At 48.9% G+C, this 25,488-nt stretch overlaps 1 protein-coding gene across 3 annotated transcripts in view; it reads left to right on the top strand.

The window, feature by feature from the left end:
* SMAD3 (SMAD family member 3) overlaps positions 1-25,488 on the top strand; it is a 127,281-nt gene that overhangs the window by 4,801 nt on the left and 96,992 nt on the right. The window contains exon 1 of one of the 3 annotated variants that reach the window (XM_069595469.1): positions 17,434-17,855. The exons of the other annotated variants lie outside the window; for them this stretch is intronic. The gene's annotated coding sequence lies outside the window, so the exon portion shown is untranslated. Of the gene's footprint in view, positions 1-17,433; positions 17,856-25,488 lie in introns of those variants that run through there. 3 annotated transcript variants of the gene reach the window in all.

The raw sequence follows: 25,488 nt of genomic DNA on the forward strand, positions 1-25,488 counted from the left end.
CAAAGTAAGGATAGCCATATGTTTTCCCCAGAAGAAAAGCACAGAATTCAGGTCCTGTATCTTGTTGTTTTAATACCTGGATGGATTTAGCAGTTCACTTGATGCCTCAGAGCCTTCTTGTCTGCACCTGTAAAATCAGGATGAGGTAAAGCCTGTGGAAGTGTTTTGTAAACCAGAAAGTTTGAGAGATGTATTTTATATTTAGATGTCTCTGTGTATCATTCATTCATTACTAAATTATTCAGTCATTTATGAAATACCTACTGTGATGAGCAGGGCAGGGCACTTGTTCTTAAGGGCCCCTCTGTCTAGAGTGGGAGACAGACTTGCCCAAAATATAGTCCATGAGCTGTAGCCAAAGGATGTACAAGATGCCCAGGGATGTGGGGGACAGACCATTACTTCTCTGGGAGTAGGTGGGGAGAGAAGGGAGGGGTCAGTGCAAGGTGGAAGACCAAGAAGGCGGGAGTTATTATCCGAAGGAGGAAGTTTCTGGACCGTAGTACAGTCATGGGAACTTTCGGGTTCATGGTGTCTGTTGTCTGCAGGACTGAGAATGTCTTTATCTTCCTCTTGTTCCTAAAGGGAGTGCTGCTATGAATATGTTACCTCCGAGTCTGCACCTGAAGACCAGTGGCTTGTGTCCAGTATTTTATGCCACTGTAAAGTGTTCTCATTTTGAAATAAAAAAGGAGTTAGTATGGCAAACCTGAAATTCAAGTTTCCTTGGTGGAAACGGTGACTTAGGATGTATTAGCTCAGAATATAACAGACCGTGTCGATAAGAAGTGGGCAGCTTGGAGGTGATGGTGGATGCTCAGAATTTTTGAGTTCTGGTGTGCCGTAACTTTTCATTTCTCTGGTTAACACTTGCCAAAAAATAAACCCTGCAAACCTGAATTTCTACAGAGACATAAGAGCTTTTAATAATGTATTTTTAAAAGTCTTTGCAAGGATGTAAAGGTTTAAATGACAATTCTAATAATAGAAAAAGCCCATGAATACAGTAGTCGTTTCCTTCTGATGAGAAATGCAAGCAGCTGATGGCATAGAGAGCCTGGCTTGAGCTTATCACATCAGGAATCCAATTAAAATGAGTTTTTGAAAAATAAATATTGGTTCAATAATGTAGATTTGTAATTGCTATGTTGTTGTAGTGGAAATAAAATTAACACGATTTAATGGACTGAACGACCATTAATTTTCACTCGTTAACTTATTGGGAGATTTCTAAATGCCATTGTTTGCACAGAGCAGCCGTGTCTCTGTATGAGCTCCTTTAGGAAATAAATAGGACCAAGTGCCTGCTTTATTTATTGAAGTATAGTTGATTTACAGTGTTGTTAGTTTCAAGTGTACAGCAAAGTGATTCAGTCTTATATATGTCTATCCCTTTTCAGACTCTTTTCCCTTATAGTTTATTATAAAATATTGCATGCAGTTCCCTGTGCAATACAGTAGGTCCTTGTTGCTTATCTGTTTTATATATTGTAATGTGTATCTGTTGATCCCCAATTCCTCATTTATCACTCCTTCCTCCCCCCGCTTTGGTAGGCACAGGTTTGTTGTCTAAGTCTGCGGGTCTATTTTTGTTTTCTGTGCGAGCTCATTTGTATCGTGGTTCAGATCGCGTGCATAAGTGATATCATATGATATTTGTCTGTCTCTGGCTTACTCCAGTTGGTCTGGTAACCTCTAGGTCTATCAACGTTTCAAGCAGTGCTTGCTTTAAGACTTGAAGTCTGCCTTTATTCCCTCATCTATTTTCCCACCTTATTTACCCCTCCCCCAGCCTCTTGTAAGTGCAGTTAAGTGGAATGCCGGTTTTTCAATCAACAAAGCTCGTGAATAGTTCTAATTAACTTTTATCCTTGTCTCCTTTGATGTATTGACCTATTTAAAAAAAAAAGAATTCACCCTGCCCCCTTCCCAGATCCACATCTGGTTTTACAGTCTGCCCAGAAAGGCTGCTGATGCAGGGCCTGGGAGGTTTACCAGCCTTTTGCAGACACGAATGTCCCCTGCAATGGTGGATGGGACTAGTTCTTCCCCAGGAGGGCTGGGCATCATCTATTGACCACTGACAGGTTCCTGGGCCAGGGAGCCTTCAATCTTCAGGTGCCGTGGTTTCTGGAAACAGTTGGAAGTTGCCATAGTAAACCTACCTTGCAGAAGTTTGGTTTCTAATTTTACCGTATTCCAGATTTTAAAACAAAGATCCAAGAGAACTTGTCCAGTTCATGTGTGTGCTTCCTTTAGTGCACCTAACAGGTGCCTAAACCTGTTCCCGGTAGCAGGAACACACCAGTGAACGAGGCAGAGGCCTTATTCTGCCCTATTGTAGCCTCTGGTCCACTGGCTGCTGAACGCTGGTCCTTTGGAGTTATAAGAATTGTGTGTGTGTTCACTCTGCTTAACTTGTAAATACTGTTTTCTTAATGCCAGAGAACCAAATTCCCCAAGCCCTGCAGTTTATTGAGTCCTGATGAGAGAGAGAGTGTAACGTTCCTCTTTGTTTTGACTTAATTAACAGTTTTAGAAATAACAAATCTAGAGCACAAGTCACACTATCCGTTGTGATTATCTGAGGCCTCTGCTGTAAACAGCAGCCTGCCACCGTGGCACACTGCTGCAGGGTGTTTTGACAGAGAGACTCAGCTTAAAATGAAAACACAGTAGAAGCCTATTAATTAAGAAGTTTGTCTAATTCTGGACTAGGCTGAAGTTTGTTTAGCAGGCCTTTTCTCCCCATAAATGCTGTCAAGAGAAATTAGTCGTGAGCAAACTTTTGGGAGTCACTTTGGAGGCAGGAGTCAGAGACCTGGGTAAGTTCTAGATTCTACCTCTGTTTCTAATTAGCTGTGTCACCTGGGCCAAGTCACTGACCATCTCTGGGCCTCAGATGTTCGCAACTGGGAAATGGGCTACCGGAGCTCTATCAGAGGTTCTTTCTAATTCTAAAGTGGTTTCTATGCAAGCATCTTAGAAGCATCCCTTTGCATGCATCTGCTTGATCACTAAACCACAGATCTTCCTTATTAATGTCCTAAGTCCCTGTTAGTCTGGTGCCAGTGAATTTCCCTAGTTGAAAGTAAGAAAACTATAATTCAGCTTTTAATTTTAGTTGTTTCCCCCTCTCTGTCCTCCCTGCCTCTCCTTTGCCCTGTGAGTCTAAATCAGTGAAATTTAACTACAAAGGAATATAAAAATAACTGAATACAAGGATAACACCATGAAGGCTGAATGTGTTGAGATGCAGTGAGCAGTTTTTCTTTTGTTGCTATTTTTGGCTATCCTCAGAGCAGGAAGTTTACTTAAACTAATGACCACAATTGCCTAAAAATGGTTAAATGTGAGAGGTAGGCATTATAGAGGATACCTGTGGAAAATGTTTGCTCATATGTCAGAGTTTACCCAGGAAGCTTTCTTTATTTATTTTCAAGCATCTATATAAAGAAAGGCTATACTTGATTGTGTAAGCATGCGCCTCTTGTTGGGGGCGGGGGGTGGGGGGGATGGAGGTTACAAGTTGAAACCCTAGCTAAGAAATGAAAAGTGAGTTTCCCCCGAAATAATAGTACTTTTTCTGTATCACACCAGCTCTCCTGCTTACATCTGGCAAGTTTTTCTCCTGACAGCTTTGTTGGGAGTTTAGGACTGGGGTGTTGTTTAAGAAACCTTGGGTCAAGGTTTGCCTTTGAAATCTATGGCATTATCAGTCTGTTGGCTTTCCCCACTAACGCTTGCATCACAGACCGCCAGGCCTAGTTGTAGCTCTGGGGTGTCACCTCCCTTTTTTTTTTCTATTTCTTTGAGACTGGGCTTTTGAAAATAGTAATGCTTTTTGGGTGTGTGTTTTTTAAAGGTCTGTTTTTACGCTGTCACAGCTCAAAAATGCCAAAAGGCATTTTTTCCTTAAAAAATCACCTCTGGGCTAAGCCCAAATGTGGAGTAATGGATCCAGAAAGGACTTTTTGAATAGTTACAAGTGGCTGAAAGCAGGCATGGTGATGGAAGTTGGGTTTTTCCTTTTGTTTCAAATGTTCCCCATTGTAAATTTTCTCACACCCTTGTTGAATTCAGACTCAAGGTGAGTCTTAGTTTCTCTGTGTGCCTGGAAGGGCAGGGTGAGTGACCTTGTTTTGCTCCCTCTTTAGATGCCGTGTGTACCCTTTTATCTCTACCCTAAGATTCTTAAAATATTGCCTGGGGAGCAGGGGTTCAGGGTGTGAGTAGGCTGGAAGACCAGAGTCATCAAGCATGAACAAAGGGCTCTGGAGTCTGACAAACCTGGGTTTGAGTTGGCCAGTTACTGACCATGGGGCAGCCTTGGGGATATCTGCTTCCACTGATGAAGCTCTACTTTCCTCATCTGTGTATCGGGCATGGGCCTGCCTGCCTCCTGTAAATCAACACAAATGATATAAGAGAGAGCAAGCACTTGGCTGGTATTTGTGGCTCACAGCATGTAGCAGGTGCTTACTAAACATTCGCTTTTTCCTTTTCAAGGACGGAGGTGGGGTTGACTGATGGTGTTGGTAAATTCCAGTAAGGGATCCTGCCCCCTCCACTCGTTCTCAGGGCTTACTGTTTGGAGCACCCCTGTGGATGCAGTAAGAGAATCTGCCTCCAGCACAAATTCACCAAGAGGCCACAGTCACACTACTTGTTGATGCAGGGCTTGGCAGGCTGTTCAAAGAGAAACAATCCGTATTCTTAGGTGGTTCTCCCCTCCCCACTCCTGTCCTCCATCATCATTTTAAAAACTGTTTGGCTGACTAAAAATAATAGTATTGAAAACAAACTTTGATGAATCAGTGCTCCTGGGGTGGGGGGTGGGTGTAAGATCCTGAAGAAGAAACGCCATGACTCACGGGCCTGTCACCGATAGCCTGCCCATCCGTGTGTGGAAGTGTCTGATGTTTACTCTTGCTGGTGTGTTTTTGAGGCCTGGTTGGAAGGCAGTTCTGGCTCCAGGCACCCCCCTCACCAGTTGCTTGGTTGCCAGGTGAGAATGTTCGGTGCCGGAAGCTCATGGCTCCAAAATGACCCAGACATGGACAGTGGTACCTTTGGCTGCCCTCTAGGTGTGTCAGGGGGCTCACAGTTAGTGCACCATCCTTTGCACACCCTTCTGGATGTGGTCCTTTCCACGGGGTAGAGCTGGGGGCCCAGGGATGGGCTGTGTAGAGCCTGCGCTTCCTTCTTCCAGACGGTACACGGGGTCTCGACCCTTCCATTCCCTGCCCCCCTGATCTTGAGCCTGCTTCCAGGTCCCAGGTGGGCTCTTCCCCAGGTCCGTCTGCCTAAGGAAGAGAGACTGTGTCGACCCTGGGCCGATGACGTGGGTCAGGCCGGGAGATGGAGAAATTGGATGAAATTCAGACTTGGGGTGTCTGCACGAGTGTACAGGAAGCCCCTCTAAGTGTGGGGTGATGACAGGAATGGGCTGGGATTCAGGGTGGGTTCTCCTGGGATTCCCTCACCAGTTCCACTGTGAAACCCAAGGGGTCAGACAGAGAAGCCTACATTCAAACCTGGCCTCCCAGGTTGTGTTAAGGACCTTGTCAATATGATAGAACAGATCCTGTTTATCAGTCTGTTACCTTGATTTCTCTCTTTTATATATGACATATTATATGTGGAACTCCATAGTTCCTCCCGCTCTCAGACCATTTGATGGTGGAGGCAGTCCTGTTTTTCTGGCCGTCCCCTCAGTGGGCTTCCCTGGTGGCTCAAATTGTAAAGAATCTGCGTGCAACGTGGGAGACCCGACTTCAGTCTCTGGGTTGGGAAGATCCCCTGGAGAAAGGAATGGCAACCCACTCCAGTATTCTTGCCATTCCAGAATCCCGTGAACAGAGGCACCTGGTGGGCTATAGTCCATGGCTTTGCAAAGAATCAGACATGACTGAATGACTAATACTTTTTCTCTGTCATATAGCCACAACTGAGGCCCCGTTCAGGTGGCACCATTGTGTGGAAGACTGTGGGTGTTTCTATAGGAAGGATTGATTTCCCTCACCTTGAACTCAGATCACAGTGAATACACTGCAGGTCGGGGAAAGGTGAGCACATGGCAGCTGCCTATCCGAGAGGAGGAGTGAAGAGCCCAGCTCCTGCTAGTGCACTTGGTTGTTGGGTTCATTTTTTGGCCACTGACTTTGTGCTGGGCCTCAGGAGAGAGAGAGATGCGGAGATAAAGTCCTGTCTCTGAACTGTGCAGAGGCTAAAAGGGACAGTGACTGCAGCTACAGTGGGCTCATGGCAAAGACACTTCCAGGTTGAATAAAGCAGTGTTGGGGATCCCAGAGAAGGAGCAGCTTGTTTCTGAGGGACTCAAAAGGCTTCACAGAAGAAATGATGCTCCAGGGAGATTTTGAAGGGTGGATAGGAGTGTGGGAGTGAAGGGAAGGCTGAGTGCGGCACTTCCAGACAGAGCGTGGAAGGGCCTGGCGTCTGGGGCGGGGCGGCCAGAACGTGGAAGAGGGCGTGGCCAGAGAGGAGTCTGAGAAGGAGGTTGCCAAGGGTTTCGTTCGGCCAGGCTTGACATTTGGACCTTGCTTCGTAAAGTGCCCAGGAGATTTTAAAGTACGGGAGTGGCACGGCTGAAGCACCGTTCTATTCGCGCTTCCTCGCCTCCCCTAGCTGTGGCTGGTAAGAGAAAGTTTTCTGCCTGAGTTATCCAGGTCAGAGTCATAATCCCTTACACCACCATGCGGACAGCTTTAGGCTATGTCTGGACCAGGGTGAAAATAGTGTTTTGTTCGCCGGCAGGAGAGAAGACGGGTTGTACAGCCAGGAGGGCTCTGGGAGCCCAAGTGTTCAGGTAATTAGCCAGTGACTCATGCCAGCCTCTTGACATGGATTCCTTGGGAAGTTAAGCAGAGTGTCGCTGGGCTCCCTGCAGAGGTCTGTTCTCCCCAAGCATCAGCCTCGACGTCGGATCCCAGCCTTTCTGTGGGTTTTCCCTGTGCCTGGCACGGTGTCTTTGTGTGGAATGTCCCTGGTCGGTGTTTTAAATTTCTTCACTGACGATCGTCTAGGTCGGGCTTTCCAATTCCAGACCACACTGCAATCAGTAAAAATGCCTAAGTTCTCTACTGCAGACTCATCAGATGCTCTCATGTATTAAAAACAGATTACATTCCTTAGTAAGAGAGTAAAATGGGGTAAGTTCATATATTTCATCACAAGAGCAAGCAGAAATCTTGGTAACCATGCATACAGTTTACCTCATCTCTTTAGGGTCAGCTTTTTTGTTGTTGCTGTTAATTGAAGTTTATAGGTTTTTAGAAGTTAAAAGTTTTGTGTCCATGGGCAGGTTCTTAGTTCATGGGCCATTTTTGAGAGCCCTGATAGAGGCCTGCTGCTGAAATGGCAGCCTACTGCGATGGAGCTTTCTGGGCTTGCATTCAGGAGGTCCAGGTTCAAATCCCTCCCTTCCCCCCTTCCTGCTTTGGTGACTCTAGACCAGTCACCTGATTTTTTCTGAGTCTCCCTTTCCTCATCAGTAAAATGAGAAAAACGATGCCTCCCATGGTAGGATGGTTGTTGTTTATTTAGATGAGCTGTGTATTAATGAATGGTGCCAGTGCAGGAGATATAAAAGACCTGGGTTCGATCCCTGGGTCAGGAAAATCCCCTGGAGAAGGCCAGGGTCTGTGGGTGGAGGAGCCTGGCGGGCTGTAGTCCATGGGGTCATAAAGAGCTGGACACAACCAAAGCAACTTAGCATCGCATAGCATATGTATTGAAAGGTCTTTGCAGACTATAAAGTATTATGCAATGTCACTCATTCTTTCTTTCCTTTTTAAAAAAATATTGATTGATTGATTGATCGATTGGGCTGCACCAGGTCTTAGCTGTGGCATGCGAACTCTTACTTGTGGCGTGTGGGATCTAGTTCCCTGACCAGGCCCCCTGCATTGGGAGCATGGAATCTTAGCCACTGGACCACCAGGAAAGTCCCACTTATTATTTCTTTATGAAGTGCAACTCTATAGTATTATTAAAAACCCTTCCTCACAGAGATGGAGTTAAGGCTTCCAAGTTCACACCTACATTTTCACAGAGACCTTAGAGAAAAACCTTAGTGATACACAGAATTCAACAGAAATATGATCTTAGGGTGTATATACCATCAGTGGGGGGCGGCGGGGGGGAGGGGCATGGGTCTGGTTCCAGAAGCTTAGGTGAGTTGATGCTTGTGGTCTTGTCTGAGGATTTGGGTCAGTCGTGCTGACTTGTGGCAGATCACCTGAGCTGTCTCACTGGGAGTGAGTGATTCTGGTACATGCAGTGTGGACTGGGTGCTGACTCTGTGCCAGACACCAAGGTGGGCCATTGATCAGTTGGTTGATCTTCTTTACCCATCTTCTGGGAAGGATGAGTTACCAGTGTTTATAGAAGAGGAGGCTCAGGCTTTGAGGAGTCAGCAGCAGCCTAGGAATCTGAGTTGAGGTCTCTTGTTCCCAGCTGTTTGCCCCAGGGCTCCCCAAGAAGGGGCTACTGTTCTCCTTTTTTATAAGAAAACCCATAAAATTGCTTAGCAAAGTTGCTGTAGGTCTTATGATAAGAGATGGAGCTGGATTTGCCTCTGAAGCTCTGCCCCTTTTAGAATCTAGGGTGACCAAAGAATTTGTTAAACAAACCAGGACACTTCTAAGAGTGAAAAGGGGGCAGTGCTGTTATCAGTGATGGCCAGGAACTGCCGTCAACCCGGACTAGCCAGGCAAACCTGGAGAGGTGAGCCACCCTGCCTCTGCGCCAGTGATCGCGATACCTGGCCAGAGTAACTGGGAGGGTCCATCAGCGGCTTTCTCTGCCGCTGCTCAAGTGTCAGGCAGGGACTGTCTAGGTCGTTCACTGCTGTTCTGAGTGAGGTGACTCGTCTAAGATCATTCAGCAGGTTGGCAGTGTAACCTAATTTAAAACTGGCTGAGACCTTAGAGATGATAGTCAAGTTAACACCAGAGCTTACTTAGCTGCTGCGGGAGTGGCGCAACATTTGGCCTCACTGATGGCCACTCTGAAGGGAAGGACAAGAAGCAGGAGGTGGAGATGGGGGTGTGTCCGGGGGATGTCGGGGTGGCAGTAAGAGGGTGGTAGGCTGTTCACTTAGCTCTAGAACATATGCATCCTCATCAAGATATGTCCCTTTGGGAAGCAGGAGATGCCCCCAGGTCCAGTGCAGCTGAGATGGGATTTCATGTCCAGGAGCGAAGTCTTCTGTGAGCTGACTTCTCCTGCTCCATTTTCATTAAGGTTTCCAAAATACTACTGGCTGGGAGCTGGTGGGGGTTTAGTGGATCAGTCTTTTGCTGAAGAGTTTTGGAAGGCATTGGGGAAGGAATTAAAAATAACAGCAAGCATGCCTTTTCTTTCTCTTTGATGGTGGTAAATGCATGGAATGTGCCGGGGTGCGTGGCCCTAAGTAACCCTGTCTGCCAGTGGAATCCCATAGAGAACATGGAAAGACTTTGCATGCTTCACTCCTGCCTTGTGTTCACAGGCTTCGTTTCTGTGATCATCCAAGCCTCATTCTTCCTCTCTTGCCCCTGATAATCTGTTGGAAGCCTAGAGAGGGGCTTGAGTTCTCTATTCCCTCCAACCAAACTGTTTGCTGTGGGCAAGGCCCTGTCTGATGAGCTCCAAGGAGAGCAGCTGGAGCGTTGAAGAGGACCAGTTACAGGCTGAGAGAAGCCAAGTGTAAATTCAAACCGAACTTAGCACTTGCTTGGAGAACTTCAGCTGATACTGTGCCCCTCTAGTCATCACCCTTTGTGGCTGTGCTGTTTCTTATAAATAGAACAACATGCATTTCCCTTTTTTTCTTTTTCACCCCATAGACACAAGCAGGCATGTGTGTGGGTGAGGATGGGCTGGGAATATTAATTATTTATGTTCCAGTTCATTGGAGAGTCAGCGTGGGAACTAGGCCCTGGGCTTCATGGAGATGACTAGGCCATCATGTGGGTAAGACTGGAATCCGCTTTTGTGTTTCCTGAGTCCAAGCTGTCCTCACCATCACCACCCTCTCCTCAGCCGAGGCCCTCGGTTTCTCATGCCTGGATACTGCAGTAAGCCAGCCAGCTCCTTTGCTCTCTGATCGACCCCATATGCTGATCAGGGGGGCCAGACTCACTGTCTGAGGATGCTTGGGCTGCAAATAACCTAAAACTCAGCTAACAGCTTCACCACTTAGAGGAGAGGGCTTATTACCTCCTCTAAGAAGTCTGGGGGCAGGGTGGTGTCAGGCACCAGCAAGGACTTGGGAGCCTTCCATCTTTCTGCTCTGCCATCCCCAGCTTTCATGACCCAGTGATGATCACAGCTGTTCCAGGTGTTACACAGTTGCATCCAACAGCAGGAAAGGCTGCTTCTCCTTGGGAAGGTCTCTTTATCCAGGAAGGAAGCCTTTCCCAGACCCCTCTTGGATCTCACTGGCCAGTACTGTGTCACCTGCAGCCAGTGGCAGAAATTAGATTGTAACAAGTTCCTCGAAGTCAAAGACCCAGGTTGTTTCCTTGGCTCATTATGGTACTTAGTACCTGCTCTTGTTGTTGTTCAGTAACTCAGTTGTGTCTGACTTTTTGACCCCATGGACTGCAGCATGCCAGGCTTCCCTGTCCATCAGCAACTGCTAGAGCTTGCTCAAATTCATGTCTACTGAGTTGGTGATGCCATCCAACCATATCATCCTCTGTTGCCCCATCCTCCTCCTGCCCTCAATCTTTGCCAGCGTCAGGGTCTTTTCCAATGAGTTGGCTCTTCACATCAGGTGGCAAAAGTATTGGAGCTTCAGTATCAGTCCTTCAGTGAATATTCAGGGTTGATTTCCTTGATGAATTCTATGAACAGTAATACCTGCTGGGCACTTAGTAAATGTCAGTTAATACTTGATTGGTGTTTTCCTTCTTCTCTGAGTAGACTCCTGAACACTTGTCTTGTTGATGTCTTGAATGATGTTTTGCTGAATTTAGAGGTCACAGTGGTAACCCAATCAGAGGGCTAGATCTTGCCCTCATGGAGCTTACAGTCAAGATGGAGAGACCATTATCTGTGTTCAGAACATCCACCTGTGTGGGTTGTAGCAGTTTGCTGTGGGACAGCTTAGGAATGGGTGTGAAATTGGGGTTCAGGGGGGCAAATGGAAGTGAGACTCACTGAGGGGACCAGCAGAGCCTCTGAACACTGTATCTGAGGACTATATACTTTCTGACTTAAGTCAGGTCTTTCAAGCAGTTCAGATTTCTGTCTCCGCCCCTCTACCAGTGGTGTTTTCCTGTTGACGAAATGAAGATTAAAAATTTGCCCTTGAGTATGGAGTGGGGGTGGGGTACAGAGTTAAGAGCCTCCTGCCCCCAGGGGAAATTTTCTAAAGGTTCTTGTGGTATTCTAGCTTCAAAACTCTGTGAAATTTAATTGCATGTTTAGCGTCTTTGTGCGTCTAACTGGCTTTGAAGTTGCTGGAAACTTTCTCTGAAAGCATGTAGACGAAGAAATAAGAATTCTATAAATGTTCAGTGGTTAAAAACAAAGTGCTGGCCGATTTATAGAATCTGAGGGTCGTTTTCTGATGGAACATTCGGCATACACAGCATACCCAGGAGGACTTCTGTCACAGTCAGCTAACAACCGGCTTCAGGTCTGCAAAGCCTTTTTCATTCCAATTCAGAGAAAACAGAGTCTGTCCCAAGGCCTCAAGGTTTATTTTCCTATTGATCTAGGAGCCAGGACCCTCCCCCCCAGGGAACATCTTAAAGCTAATTAAAGATACTTGTTTGAGGTTTTGACTCTTTTTCTTGCTTGATTGAAAGAGTTGCAGTTTTGACTTTTGTTTTTTTTTTAAAGGAGAATCTTCCACCACGCCTCCAGGAGGTGAGGGTGGGGGGATGCACGGTTCAGCACACGCAAAATGTGTTACCCTCCTGCCTGCTTTGCGAGAAACCCTCCCCCCCCCCCAAAAGAGTGGCATTTTTGAGCACAGGGCAGGCACCAAAGCAGCCACTCTCCTCGAAAATTCTTGAGTCTTCAGGAGTAGTGGCCAGGGGAGCCTGGGCGTGAAAGCCAACAAAGTGGTTCCAGGGTGAGGCTGCCTCTGTTTGACCAGCTGGAGCCCTGAAGTTAATGGTCCAAGGTCCCCACTCAGAAGGAGGGTCAGCATGTGGGGAAACGGAGGCCCCGACAGCCATTCCAGGGGGCCCCCTGACCCTTTGTTTAACCACGACTGTGGACCAGAGGTCTCAGATGTTTACATCGCCTGTTTATAAGAGGGAAGTGTGGTCATATTTCTATCTCTTTTGTGGGCTACACGGTTGCCTTACTGAGGCTCATGTGGGAAGTGGTTACCGTTCAGAGGAGGGTGAAATAACAGTGCTCACAAAGGGACTTTGATCCCAGAATCTTTTTGAATGTCACCTTTTGGCCACTCTGTTTTTTAATTTTTTGCCTATCAGCCTTAACTTCGTTTATGAGAAAAATCAAACCACAGGCTGGACCTCGTTCTACCCTGCTGGGTATCACAGTTCAGAATTGCAGTACTTGTCCTCTCCCTGGGTTTCACTGGGGAGCTGACTTCCAGATCTGTAGTTCTGCACAGCTGGAGACCCTCAGCTTCCACTGTTCGCTGGGCGTCCATATCTGAACATCCCAGAAATGCCTGGAATTGAACAATGACTGTTGCTGTCTATACTCCTTCCATGACCTCCACAGGTCTTCACCGTCATCATTGTTGAAGCTCCAGGGTCAGTGAAGTGCTGAATGAGCCTGAGAACAGTCACACATGCCCATGGAGGAACCGCAGTCTTGTCATCCTGTTTCTCCAGGGAGGCTGAGGGCCCTAGGCCACTCTTTGATGAAGCTTGGCTTTCTGACTTCAGGAAAGTTCACTTGGCTTCTCTGAGTATCGGTCTTTGCATCTAGAAAATGACAAGTCCAAGAGAGAATCTCAAAGGTCTCTATCAGTTCTAATATTCCATGACACTTCTTTGCCCTCTCTTCCTTGACTTCTTGCTTTTCACTTAATTGCTGCCAGGTCTTAGTTTCGGCATGTGGGATCTAGCTCCCTGACCGGGGATGGAACCTGGGCCCCCTGCACTGAGAGCATGGAGTCTTAGTCACTGGACCACCAGGGAAGTCCCCTCACTCTTTTGATCCACATATTTTCCGGGGGGATAAATCAAGTTTTTTGTCCAGTGCTTTACCTTCAGAGGTGGCCCACTCCTTATATTAATTGTTACAGTAATGACTTAACCCGTCAGATAGTTACTATCTTCAGTTGGTGGCGGTGCTGTCAGACACTATGGTCCAGGGGCTGGAACTCGTCTGTAGATTTGGATAGTTGCATATACTCCTGCTGCCTGGAGCTGCCAGGCTTGTGTTGAAACAAGGCTCACCTGATGAGGATCTGTTCCCTATGCCCAGGCTAGGGGAAGTCAGCTTGTAGGCAGAGAGAGGAATTCTCATTTAACCCAAAGCACAGGCTCCCTGTGCTTCTCGCCACCGGCTGGATGCGTTGCAGGCGTGGTGCCGTAAAAATACAGGAAGGAAGGGAAACGTGTTCACAGGTTGGTTAGAGATTTTGAAACCAACAATCAGCTCTCTCTTATCCACAAGAAACCAGAATCCACTGCTGCTTTTCAGGCTTTCAGACCCGCAGCTCAACAGAGCGTTCTTTCAAAACTTGGGTAGACTCTTTTTTTTCTAAAGGCTTTTTCCACAAACTCCAGCCAGCCAGCAAATATATTCTTTGAGGATTATGATTTGACCGGCATGCTCAGGAATCTTTAAGGAGAAGAACCATCTTTGCTCTCAGCTGTTTTAAGGCCAGCGAAGAGACAGAGGCTCCCAGAGATGCAGTGATGAGGGGCTGGCTGCTAAAAGCACACAAGAAGTAAACAGTGGCCATTCCTGTGACCTCATTTTGTTGGGGGTCTATCACCCCAGGACCTCCTGGTTGGTGTCCCGGAGAGAGAACTAGAGGTGAAAGACCCAGGTTCTAGGCCTGTCCCATTGTGAACCAGCTTCATGACCTTGGGTGAGTCACTTTGCTACCGGGGCCCCTGGTTTCCTCCTTGACAAACCAAAGGCATTGGCTTAGCAGGATTTTTAAAGTTTCTGTACCTTAAACGTTCTAATTCTGAAGCTTGCATTCAAAGAAATGACCAACTCTGTTACTCATTTGGGGAGTTTCAGGATCACTGTACCATTGCTCCGGGAGCTGGAGACGGGGGCCTGCCGTTGAAGACAGGATGGAAAGAGGTTTGAGGTGCAGGGGTAAGCTGTGGCAGCTGGGACTCCTGCTTCTTCATGATTCACATTTGGTGCTTGGGCTCAACAAGGAAGATTCTCAACCTTGGTCGCTTATAAAAAATTCCAATACCTAGACCACGCCTCAGACCAATTCAGAATTTCTACAGGTGGGCCCTGGGAATCAGGATTTTTAAAGTTCTCTGGTGTGTAGCCAGGATTGAGAATCAACAGTCCTAGAGTTTTTTTTTTTAACATTTATTTTTGGCCACGCTGGGTCTTACTTGTGGAGTGCAAGCTCAGTAGTTCGGGCGTGCGGGCTTAGTTGCCCTGTGGCATGTGGGATCTAGTTCCCTGACCAGGGATCAAACCCACATCCCCTGCATTGGAAGGCAAATTCCTAACCACTGAACCACCAGGGAAACCCCAGCTCTATATCTTAAGTACAGCTGTGGTTCAGTGTTTTGGGCATCTCTTCTCGGGGAAAAGTGATAGTGGTTGGTTTAAAAAGAAAAAGCACATGTACACAGAAAAAAGTTCTAGAAGCACGTTGATTCGGTAATCACAGCTGCCGATGGTGAATAGTTGCCCTGAGGTTTGGAGCTCCAGTTTTCTCCTATCTCTGGGTCAGTGGTTTCTCAAACATCTCTGAAGGAGTGGCACCATCTGTAGTTGGTTATTTCTGCTTGGGAAACTCAGGGTACTAAGATGGGGTGGGGGGCGGTGGCAAGGGCAGGGGCGGAGCAGGAATGGATTAAGCAGACCATTACACACACCCACACTTCTTTCGTGAAACTAAGTCAGAGGCCTCAGCCAATGCTGGCACACCTTAGTGTCAGATCCTTGGCAGTGCCCTGGTGGGTGCTAGGGCCTGTGAAAGTATGTCCTGCGGTGGTCCCTGTGCCTTGGTGAGTGTTCTTGCCCTTGGTTGAGAGCTTCCCACCCCCTTCATCAGCTGCAGCATCTAAACACTCCTGTTTATGCCCAGTCATTCATAGTTCCTTGCGGGGACTCCATCTCTACTGCCTAAGGAATCTGAGGGGCTGTCCGGGTCAGACTTTAGTGGGAAAGGACAGCTCAGTTCTAATATTTTTTCAGGCAGAGAAGAGGGCATTTTGTGATGGTGGTGGGACTGCAAAGGTAATGACTTACTGGATGTGAAATTTCAGGAGGGAGGAGACCTGGTCAGTACTGATGAACCCCAAAGGGTCTTGCAAATAGGGGAATGGGGTTCAAGAGCTTTTTCAGTGACAGGGTTTGAGTTGTGGGTGTAGACACAGATGCCAGATGGAGGTTGCTGTTTCTCAGGCAAGAATCCATCAGTCACTTAATGTTTATGGAGCAAGGTGCTCAGAAAAATGGCAAATATGGCCACTGCCCTCAGAGAGCTTACCATCTGACTTTGGGTTTGATTGCACGAGTGTGGGATAGTATTGGGTGGGCCAAAATGTTCATTGAGGTTTTTCCATAGTATCTTACAGGGGAACTTGAAGGAGCATTTGGGTAACCCAGTCTGAAGGCCTTCTGTGTTTTGGGAACGTGGTGATGACCCAGGGGTTCAGAGGGAGGAGCAATGGAGGTGCCGGTAGGCCAGATCAGGTCCAGTCAAGGATGTGAGCTAGCGAAAAGGAGACTCCTGGGCCCCAGAAGTAGATTGTGCCTGTCTCCCTGCTTCTAAAATGTTGATTGTCTTTGGGGAGCAGCCCTGAGGGGCGCCCCCTTGCTAGTAAGAAGGACTGTATGTCTTGCCCCTCTCAAAATTCTCTGCTTTTAGAAGTCAATTTTCCTCTAGCTTTTTCCTTCTTCTGCAAGAGAGGGGTGGTCTTTGCCAGCCCCCTGCTTTGATGATTACCATCTGCCCACCTTGATTTCCTGCATAGTTTCAGCTGGAACTCCTTTCCTTTCTATCCCAGAAATGCCATGTAAGATGATTGTTCTTGGTTCCGGTAGCCACCTGGCACCCTCTCAGCGGTGGCTGCACTTCAGGTATGGATGGGAATGATTATCTGTGCATCAGCAAATTCGAGTTTGTCCTGCAAGTGAGTTGTGTGATCATTGGTAAACGCAGGACTGGCTTTGTTAGGCCCTGACTGGGGCCAAGGCTATTATTTCTCTGTGGGTAATTATTTCAGGCTTCACGGTTATGAGCTGAGCATAATCGAGGGCAGATAAGAAAGCCATATATAGAGCAAAGTACATATTTCTTAAGGTGGGCGGCAGAGGCTTTATATATATGTGTGTGTGTTGGTGTATGTGTGTTTAAAAAAAGACCTATATTTTTTTTCTGGGCAGTAGAACTTAAGTTTCCAGTAAGCATCTCCTCCCTTTTTTACTTTACCTTTTAATTTGGTGTTTATGGTCTCTGTGCTTTGAAATTGTTTTGCTATGATGCCAGCGCTGCTGGGAGAGGGGGTTGGGGCAGAGCAAGCCAGGCCCTTGGGAAGCCATGGTTTCGATCAAAGTTCTTAGAGTTCCTCTGGCCCAGCTGATCGACAGCTTTGATTCCTGGAGCTCATCTAGAAGAATAAAAACAGAGGCCTGGAGCTCGAGGTGGGAGTGGCTATGCGTTTATTCGTTTCTCTCCCATTATGGCAGGAGGCTTCATGCAGTGTCCTTCTGCTCTGGGGTCTGCTTTCTCTGTTGCCCCTTTGCCTGCGTGGATGTTCTGCTCGGGTGGTCAGAGGCGTCCAGTGCCCCAGTGGTGCTCAGCGGCCTCAGTCCGGTCTGACTCTTACCACCCTGTGGACTGTAGCCCGCCAGGCTCCTCTGCCCATGTTATTCCCCAGTCTAGAATAACGGAATGGGTTGCTATTTCCTTCTCCAGTGGATCTTCCCGACCCAGGGGTCGAACCTGGGTCTCCTGCATTGCAGGCAGATTCTTTACCACTGAGCCATCAGGGAAGCCCCAACCTAGAACTAATTCTCTGAGACTATGGCTTGGGGGCGGGGCACACATGAGGGTCAGCTCTTGCTAAATGGGAACTGCCTCGCCTGGTAGGCTTGGTGGATCTCGTGTTCTTTGATTTACCTGTCAGTTGGGGTTAGGGCAGTGGGGCGGGCAGGAGCTGGGGAAGCCCACCAGGGAAACCCCGGGCTGGAGGCCAGGTGGAATGCATCGATGAGTGTGAGCATCCGTGAAGGAGCGGAGGGGGCGGAGCTGGGGAGAAAACCCACAAAATCAGCAGAGCTATGGGGCTGCGTGGTGGGGGCGGGCTTGAAGGAAACACACGCGGTGTTTTGCTGCTTTTTCACACGTTGTAGTTGGGCACAGCTTTAGGAAGGCTGTTTCAGAACCCGCCCCACCTCCATGAACCAGGGAGCAGCTGTTCTGGAGGGGAGCAGCGTGGAGGGGGCTGGCACCCACCGCGGCTCACACCTGGGGTCTGTCAGCACCCAGAAGCACGTGGTATGGACGGGGTCGCTCAAACCTCTGTTGGGCATCCTTGTGTGAACAGAGAGAGCTCAGTGAACTGAGAAGGGCGAGCCCTTCCCCAGGGACCCTCAGCACCGGGCCCCACAGAGCTCCCAGGAGACCCCAGGAAACTCTGTGACCCACAGCACGGTCCTGAGTGTGAACACAGCCAACAACTTTCTCTTGCAAGGTAGGTTTTCTTGTTCTTGTTTTTTTCTTGGGGAAATGGCTGCTTCTGTTTTGTTTTTGTGTTTCTAGAGACACCAGATTAGGAGCCCCCAGAAAGATGAGAGAAACACCCCCAAAACCTGTACCCTCCTCCTTCCTGGTCAGCTCTGCCTGCCCAGCCATGCTTGCTCCCCGGCTGTTTTTTCAACGCGCCTTCCTTTCTCCCGCTTTTTCCTTTCTGTGAGCTCCTCGGTGATTCTGAAGAGCAAGAAAGGCAGCCGGGCGTCCTGTAGCTGTGACCTTCATCTCCCCGTTCCTGCGGGAAGGACGGGGAGTTTGCACTTTCTCACTGTCCTGTCTTCACAGCAGCCTTGGGACGGGGGGGGTGGCAGAGACGTGGTCTCACCCGTCCTCTAGGTGACAGGGACCATCTGAGTGTTCGTGTGGCCCTTCCTCCTCTTCTTTGACAGGGTCGTTCTTTTACTGCACCACGTGGCCTCAAAAGTCAGTGCATAGGTGTGTGTGCTCACGAGGTTCCTCAGTACACCCCTCCCACGCGAATGGGCTCTTTCCAGCTGTCACTGGGAAGGGGAGACACTTTACTAGTTGCAGGAAGCAGGAGCTACTCTCTAGTTGTCGTGGCAGGCTTTGCATCGCAGTGGCTTCTCTTGTTGCGGAGCGCAAGCTCTGGGGTGTGCAGGCTTCAGCAGTTGTTGTGCACGGGCTTGGTTCCCCCACGGCCCGTGGGATTTGCCCGGACTAGGGATGAAAGTGGCATCCCCCACCTTGCAAGGCAGACTCCTCACCACTCGACCACCAGGGAAGCCCCCCGTGGCCTTGGATGTATTTTACAGTTTACACAGAGCTCTCACAGACCTGATCTTATTTTATCTCTGTGTCACATACCTGATTTTATTTCATCTCTATGACAATCTGTGGGGGTCAGTGCCGGGCCAGATGAACAAACGGAGGCCTGGAGATGCTGAGTGACTTGCCGCAGGGCCCTCCAGCTGCTCATCAGGCCAGTGGGAAGCGGGTAGCAGCAGTGGATGGGGAAGTGAGAGTCCCGTGGGGGCGGTGGGTGGTGAAACCAACAGTTGGAGGCGTTGGGTTTTGCTGTTCTTGCCTCTGAAGCCACACAGGGCCGTGGTTCCTGACCTGCCCCTGACTGTGGACACCCTGGCCTGTGTGGAAGCCTGGACCCACGTGTGAGGAGGAAGCACACTCAGATCGAGGAAGGGCCACCCCGAGGGAGTGGGGACAGGCTGCTTGGGTCAGACTGAGAGAGGCTGACTCTGCAGGGCATGTGCAGGAAGGCAGCGCTTGAGAGCGGGGCACCTCTCCTGGGGTGGTAGGAAGACCCGGAGTCTGGAGCCTGGCAGATGTGCAGACAGTCCCAATTTAGGCTCTTAGGATAGTCACTTTAGCACCTTGACCCGCAGTTTGGGGGTACTCTGTCTGTCCTTCAGAAGCGTGGGCCATCGACTGGGTCATACACAGCAGTGACTCCCCTGGTTAGAATCGACTTGATAGGTATCTCGTCCAGCCCTTTCCACAGGTGGAAACTGAGGCTCCGAGAGGCAGGGGGACTTGCCCCAGGCCACAGTGGATGAGGGGCAAAGCTGGAGATGGCTCCGAGTCTCTTGATCCTGTGTGGGTGTTTTGTTTGCTTGTGCTTTGCCTGAACTTGGGGTAGCTTTTCTTGTTAGTTCACACCCTGGCCAAACAGCCCTGTCCCTGAGTAGTTACTTGCCTTATGACGTAGAGGCAGCCAGCTCCCAGGGATGAAGGTGCGAGGTCTCTGATGTCCGTTTCTTGGGATGAGGAGAATGGGTAGGAGGACAGGGCAGGGCAATAAAGACTTTCTGACGCTTGCTCCACGTGAGCTGTTGTAAGCTTAGTCCTGGTTTTCCAAGTGTTCTTGATGGTAAGCATGGTTCTGACGCTGAGATGTTCCACTCAGAGTTTTCAAGAGTAGATGTACGTTTCTCGTAAACCCTCGATGCTTCTCTCTGTTGCGTTCCCCACCCCACCCCACCCCACCCCCCATCTCCCCAGGGCTTTAAATCGTCTTTGGCTTGGGGTTGAAAGTAACCCATTATAGCGGTGAGCCTCCTGGTCCATTTTCTGCAGTGTTGTCAGGCTAAAACGTTGTAAACAGACCACCAAACTGTGTTTGGTCCAAGGCCAAGAACCTCCCTCCCCACTTGAGCATTTAATTGTCTGCCGCAGCGTTCAGCCTTGAGTTCAATGCAGGAATCCAGCATAATTTCTTATATTGTTACCATCTGGTTTTGTGGAGCCTTGCTTTTGATTTTAATTGTGCTCTTTGGGAGAGAAAACCCTACAAATGCTGGGAAAATAAGATCCCTCCCTCCCCCCAGTACCCCAGGCGTGCACACATTGCTGCCCTGGTGCTTGGTGGATGTGGCTTGAACAGAATCCTTTTGAGTTTTAGAACATCTTCTTTCATTATTCCTGCTCTCCCAGCAGTCTCTGGACCCGGGTCTCCTCTAAAGGGATTTCTCGAATGGGTCCCAGGTTTCTGACCTGAGGTGGGAGCTGCCTCCATGATAATGAGGGTTGAAGGTGGTTTGGGCAGTTGCCCAGTGTGACCCGCTCTGCCCCGGAGACCAGCTTTGTGATGATATGTTATATGACCTCTTTAACAAGTGAGTCACTCACCCCCAGATAACCACCAGTACTTTCAGGGGGAACTGCTAGTATCATTGTGGCTGTGGCCATGGTTTCTCTAAGAGAAGGTGTTTTTAGAAATGAAGGTAAAGGGTTTGTTCCCCTCAGATTGTTGCCATGGACTCCTGGCTCCCCAACCTTTCCCTTATGAAGGAAAGAGTTGTTTCTCTTTTTCTTTCTTTCTTTCCTTTCCTTGTTTTCTCTTAAGCCATGTGCTTGGGACCAGTTTTTAAATATTAGTCATTGATAATAACTGACATTCTTCTCACGTTTTTGGAAGACAAGCTTCACCTTGTTACCTCTTTTAATTGTTCCATACTACCTTCTAGAGTTGTCCGTCAGCATAAGCGTTTTTGTGTAACTGTGACCAGAGTATATTAGTCAGTCTAACCAGGAAAGCAGGAACACCATCAAGTATTTACCTCAAAGGGAATTTCATATGGACCTTCATTATGCAGGTGATAAAGAAGCCAAGAAGCCACACATGGGAAGGGGAGGCGACCTAGAGTTCAGTGGCAGGAAGCCACTGCTGCTTCTAGGCTGGAGGGACAAAGGGAAGAGGTGTTCTGCCCAGAGCCCAAGGTCAAGGGTCAAGGGTGGGCCACCTATCTAGAACAGATGCAGCTGCTTCTAGAAATGCCCACCCAAGGCAGAAAGGGGGAGAGGGGAGAAACACGCCGGCTGCTCCCTTCCTCCCACCCTCCACCCTCCCACGAGTTGTGTTGTCCAAACTCCCCAGTTGTCCCCTGTTGTTAGGGATCAGCCCTGGGGATACAGAGCAGAGGACTGGAGGATGAGAAAGGGATCAGAGGACACACAGCGCCTGGACAAGCCTAGGGAGCCAGCCTCCTGTCCTATTTGATGTTGTCTTACGCATTTCTCCATGGTCTTCATAATCACACATTATCTCAAGTGGATATGCCAGAGTTAACCATTCCTCAGCTGTTCGGAGACAGCTTAAATGGACGATAAATCAGCAGTTCTCAAAGTGTGGTCACCAGCCAGCAAGTCTCCACATCTTGTTGGGGATGAAGAGTCAGGCTTTACCAAACAAGACCTCCTGACTCAGAACCCCTGGGGTGTGGCCCAGAAGTCTGTGCTTCCTCTGAAAGATGCTGACACATTAAAACTGGAGAGCCACTGTTCCAGGTGATGCTGGACCCCATTAAAGGTGGGGACAGGATACCGAGGGTACTGTTGGTCCAGGGTCTTTATCCAGAGCTGTGTGGTGTGAGAGAAAAGGCCCCAGACTCCAGGGCTGTTCACCTCTAGGGTCAAGCCTTCCTCTTGCCCTTAAGCTCCTGGGTGATTCATTTCTCATTTGTTCAACAGCTAAAAATATGAAATCGTATCATTGGTGGTGTCCTGAGGATTCAATAATGGGCATGATGTCTCCTATATGTTGGGTCTTCTAGAGCTTTAGGGAAGGAATGTGGCAATAGCAGCCAGCATCTGGGCCGTAGGAAGTTGGCCCTGGCCCTAGTACCTGAGGGCTGTGGTCTGAAAGTCAGTGATGAGTACTGGGGAGCTGAAAGGGAGCTTTAAGGCAGTAGGGATCTGGGACTGAGAGTTCCGAATCTGTAGCCAAGCTTCCCTCCCTGCCCTTTTTATTAGCAGCGCTGCTCTGGCCCTGTGGTTGCCACTGTTTTGTCCCTCTCTTCTTGTTCACCACTTGGTGTCATGGAAAGGACCCGCAGGACCCCGGCTTCCTGAGCTGGCTGTGTCTTCTTGGGCATGTCACTTAACCTTTCTGAGCCGCGCTTTCCTTGTCTGTAAAGCCTCTGTGCTTGCTGACCATGGTGCAGATCAGGTGGGATGACAGATGTGGAACCTTAGCGGGCCCCTTGAGTATGAAGCTTTAGGGTTCACACCTCCATGGAGCCCTTCGTCCGCCTTGCTGTCTCCATAAGCCTCATTCTGTTCCCAGCGCAGGAGGGGCTTCCTTTAGCGAAGGCAGGCAGTCTGGGTGCATCCTCACTCTAACCGTGACCTGTAGGAAGGTACCAGGCCAGGGTCTTCCACACATTTTTGTCTTTCGGTCCTCCCAGCAGCCCTACCGAGGACCGAGTCTTCCAAGAAGTAACTGAGGCCCAGATAGCTTAAGAGGAAGGATGTAAACAAAGGCGGTCCTGAGGGCACAGACGGAGGCCCACTTGGCCCCAGAGCCATCCGCAGCGTCGCTATTGCTAAGAAGGGAAAGAGGAACTGGGTAAGGGCTCCTGCTGGCTTCTGGTGATGTTTCAGGCCCACAAGTGTTGTGGGTGCAGTTGAGGAGCCAGTCAGGGCCGGTGGGGAGGCTGGCTGCCCAACAGAAACCCAGGCAGCCAGGTTCCCATCTCACCGCTCCTGGCAGCACCTGTGAGAGGCCTCTTGGGCCAGTGGGAGGACCAGCCACCATCCTCCTGCACACCTGGACGCCTTCTGCACTTAACGGCTGAGGAAGCTGGGGCTCCGAGAAGTCGAATGGCTTATCTGAGGTCAGGCATCTGAGCCCCGCTCGCATCCTTTCTGGTTCAGGGTTCTTAGCATGATTCCACGGTGTTTCCCAGCTGTTCTGTGGGGGCTCCACAGCTGGTCAGTGGGTCTATGTGAGATGACCGGCGTGGGGGGATCTGCATGTGACAGGTCCAGCGAATCAGCCTAAGGCTGGGGCAGGTCAGAAGACGCGTCCTCCTCCAACCAGCAGACATTATCCTCTTGTTTGGGTTGTAGCTAGAAGTGACATCAGGTTGGGATGTGAAGGCTCTAAGAGGGGAGCACCCGCTGCTTCCGTTCATCCCACACTTTGGGGTCAGCCAGGGCTGTCTTCCCACCTGGTGATTCCTCCCAGGCAGGGCAGAGGTCATCTGCCTAGCCTCCTCCTAAGATAGACTCAGCACTAAACAATCTTACTATTCCAGCTCTGCTCAGAATCGCTGCCCTGAGGACAAGGCTGTGCCAGGGCAGGGTGTGATAACACGGAACTGGGCCTGCCTGGGCAGGTTGTGAGGATGCTAAATAACTGTGTTGGAGGCAGGACCTGAGCTTTCAACGCGATAGATACACATCATTTCTAATATAGCCCAGATGGTCTGAGGATCGTAATTCCCTCAGGTCTGCTTCACAGGCATTTAGGGAAGCAAGTGGGCTGCACTCATCTAGGTAAGGATGCTGCCCCATACCTTTTTAACAGGTGTCTCAGCAAAGCCTTTGCAGTAACTCTTTATTTAAATCCTGGCAGGTTGCAACTGACTCGATGTTCTAGAACCTTTGGAGTCAGTCACTCTTTTTTTCTTTCTTTTTCTGAACTTCAGTGCACTTGAGTTTTTTGCCCAGCTCTGCTACCAGTCTCTAGGAGGACATCAGGGCTGCCTAGAGGGGTGTCTGGAAAATGCTGCCATGTGTCTGCTCTTCACACCCGACTCGCAGAAAACTTCATTTCTGATGCTTCTGATCACTGTGTGTATGTGTGTGTGTTGGGGTGAGGTATGGCGATTTCCCCACACCCAGCTGCATAGTAACAGTTTCAGGCAATTCTGACCCTCTCTACCTGCAGGTAGCATCAGATCCCACAGATAAGAGCTCAGTCTCACCATCCCCCACCTCAGACAACAGTTACAAGTGCAGGTTGACACCTGTGCTTCTCACCTACCAGCTGTTGATCAGAGCTTCCCACCCCACCCTCCTAGGGTTCAGTTAATTTGCTAGAGCGGCTCACAGGAAAACATCTTCTGGCTTATTGTAAGAGGGTATAACTCAAGAACAGGCGCGTGGAAGAGATGCACAGGGAGAAATATGTGGGAAGGAGCTTGGAACATCCTTGCTCTGGGTGCGCAGCTCTCTGCTCATTTCCATGTGTTCCCCAACCTGCACACTTTCTCAACCTGGTCCCTGTGGGTTATTATGGAGGTTTCATTATGAAGACTTGATTGATTAAATTATTGACCTCTAGTGATTGGAGTTGGGGGCAGAGTTGAGGAGCTGAGGCTGAAAGTTCCTACCTTCTAATCATAAGGTTGGTTTCCCTGGCAACAAGCCCCTCATCCATAGAGGCTTTCCATAAACTCAGATGTCGTAGAAAGGAGCTTGTTATGAATAACTGGAAGATACCTGTTTCATCTTTATTGCTCTGAAGCTATTCCAAGAACTGGGAAGCCCATGATAGTCCTGAGTTTGAACCAGAGCTTGTTTGAGAGACGGAAAGTGATGTCATCCTAAGAAACGTCAACCACCAAAGAATCTCATCATATGCTTTCTTACTCACGTGACTTCTCCGTGCTAGCCAATCACGTACCCTGAACATGATGACATGTAAGGGAAAGGAAAGATTAGGCAGCCCACAGTGCCTTTTCCCTGCTCATCAGTAAGCAGCCAGGGGGAGTGTTGGCAGAATGTGCACATATCAAGAAGTGAAGTGAGAACAGCTGAGTTTGCTTATGCAGAGGCACCCTTGCTCTGGTTAGCCGTACAACGTGTGGTGGGTATGTAGGTGTGCTTAGTGGCAAAGAGTCCGCCTGCCGGTGCAGGAGACGCAAGAGATGTGGGCTGCATCCCTGGGTTGGGAAGATCCCCTGGAGGAGGAAGTGGCAACCCACTCAGTGTTCTTGCCTGGAAAATTCATGGACAGAGGAGCCTGGTGGGCTGTAGTTCATGGGGGTTGCAAAGAGTCAGACACTAATGAGCATACAGCCCAAGCTCCGAAATACAAATAGTGTGATTTTGATGATTTCACATACTAGTTAAGTGTCCTTTTGTTTGTATTCAAACTTGGCATTGCACAGTGTAAACATGAATGGCAAAATTCACGCCAATAATTTAAAATGGTACTTTTTCTTGACTTAGGATGGTATTAAATAGCAAAAACAAACCCAAACCCATTATCACAAGTCCAGAGAGAGACACTGGAAGAAAGGGGAAATATTTTACATTTAATACCATTAATGACATTTCTTCCTGATTTTTGCTCTGAGGTCTCTACATTT

Source organism: Ovis canadensis, chromosome 7, assembly GCF_042477335.2.
Source record: "Ovis canadensis isolate MfBH-ARS-UI-01 breed Bighorn chromosome 7, ARS-UI_OviCan_v2, whole genome shotgun sequence".
Classification (NCBI taxonomy): Eukaryota; Metazoa; Chordata; class Mammalia; order Artiodactyla; family Bovidae; genus Ovis; species Ovis canadensis.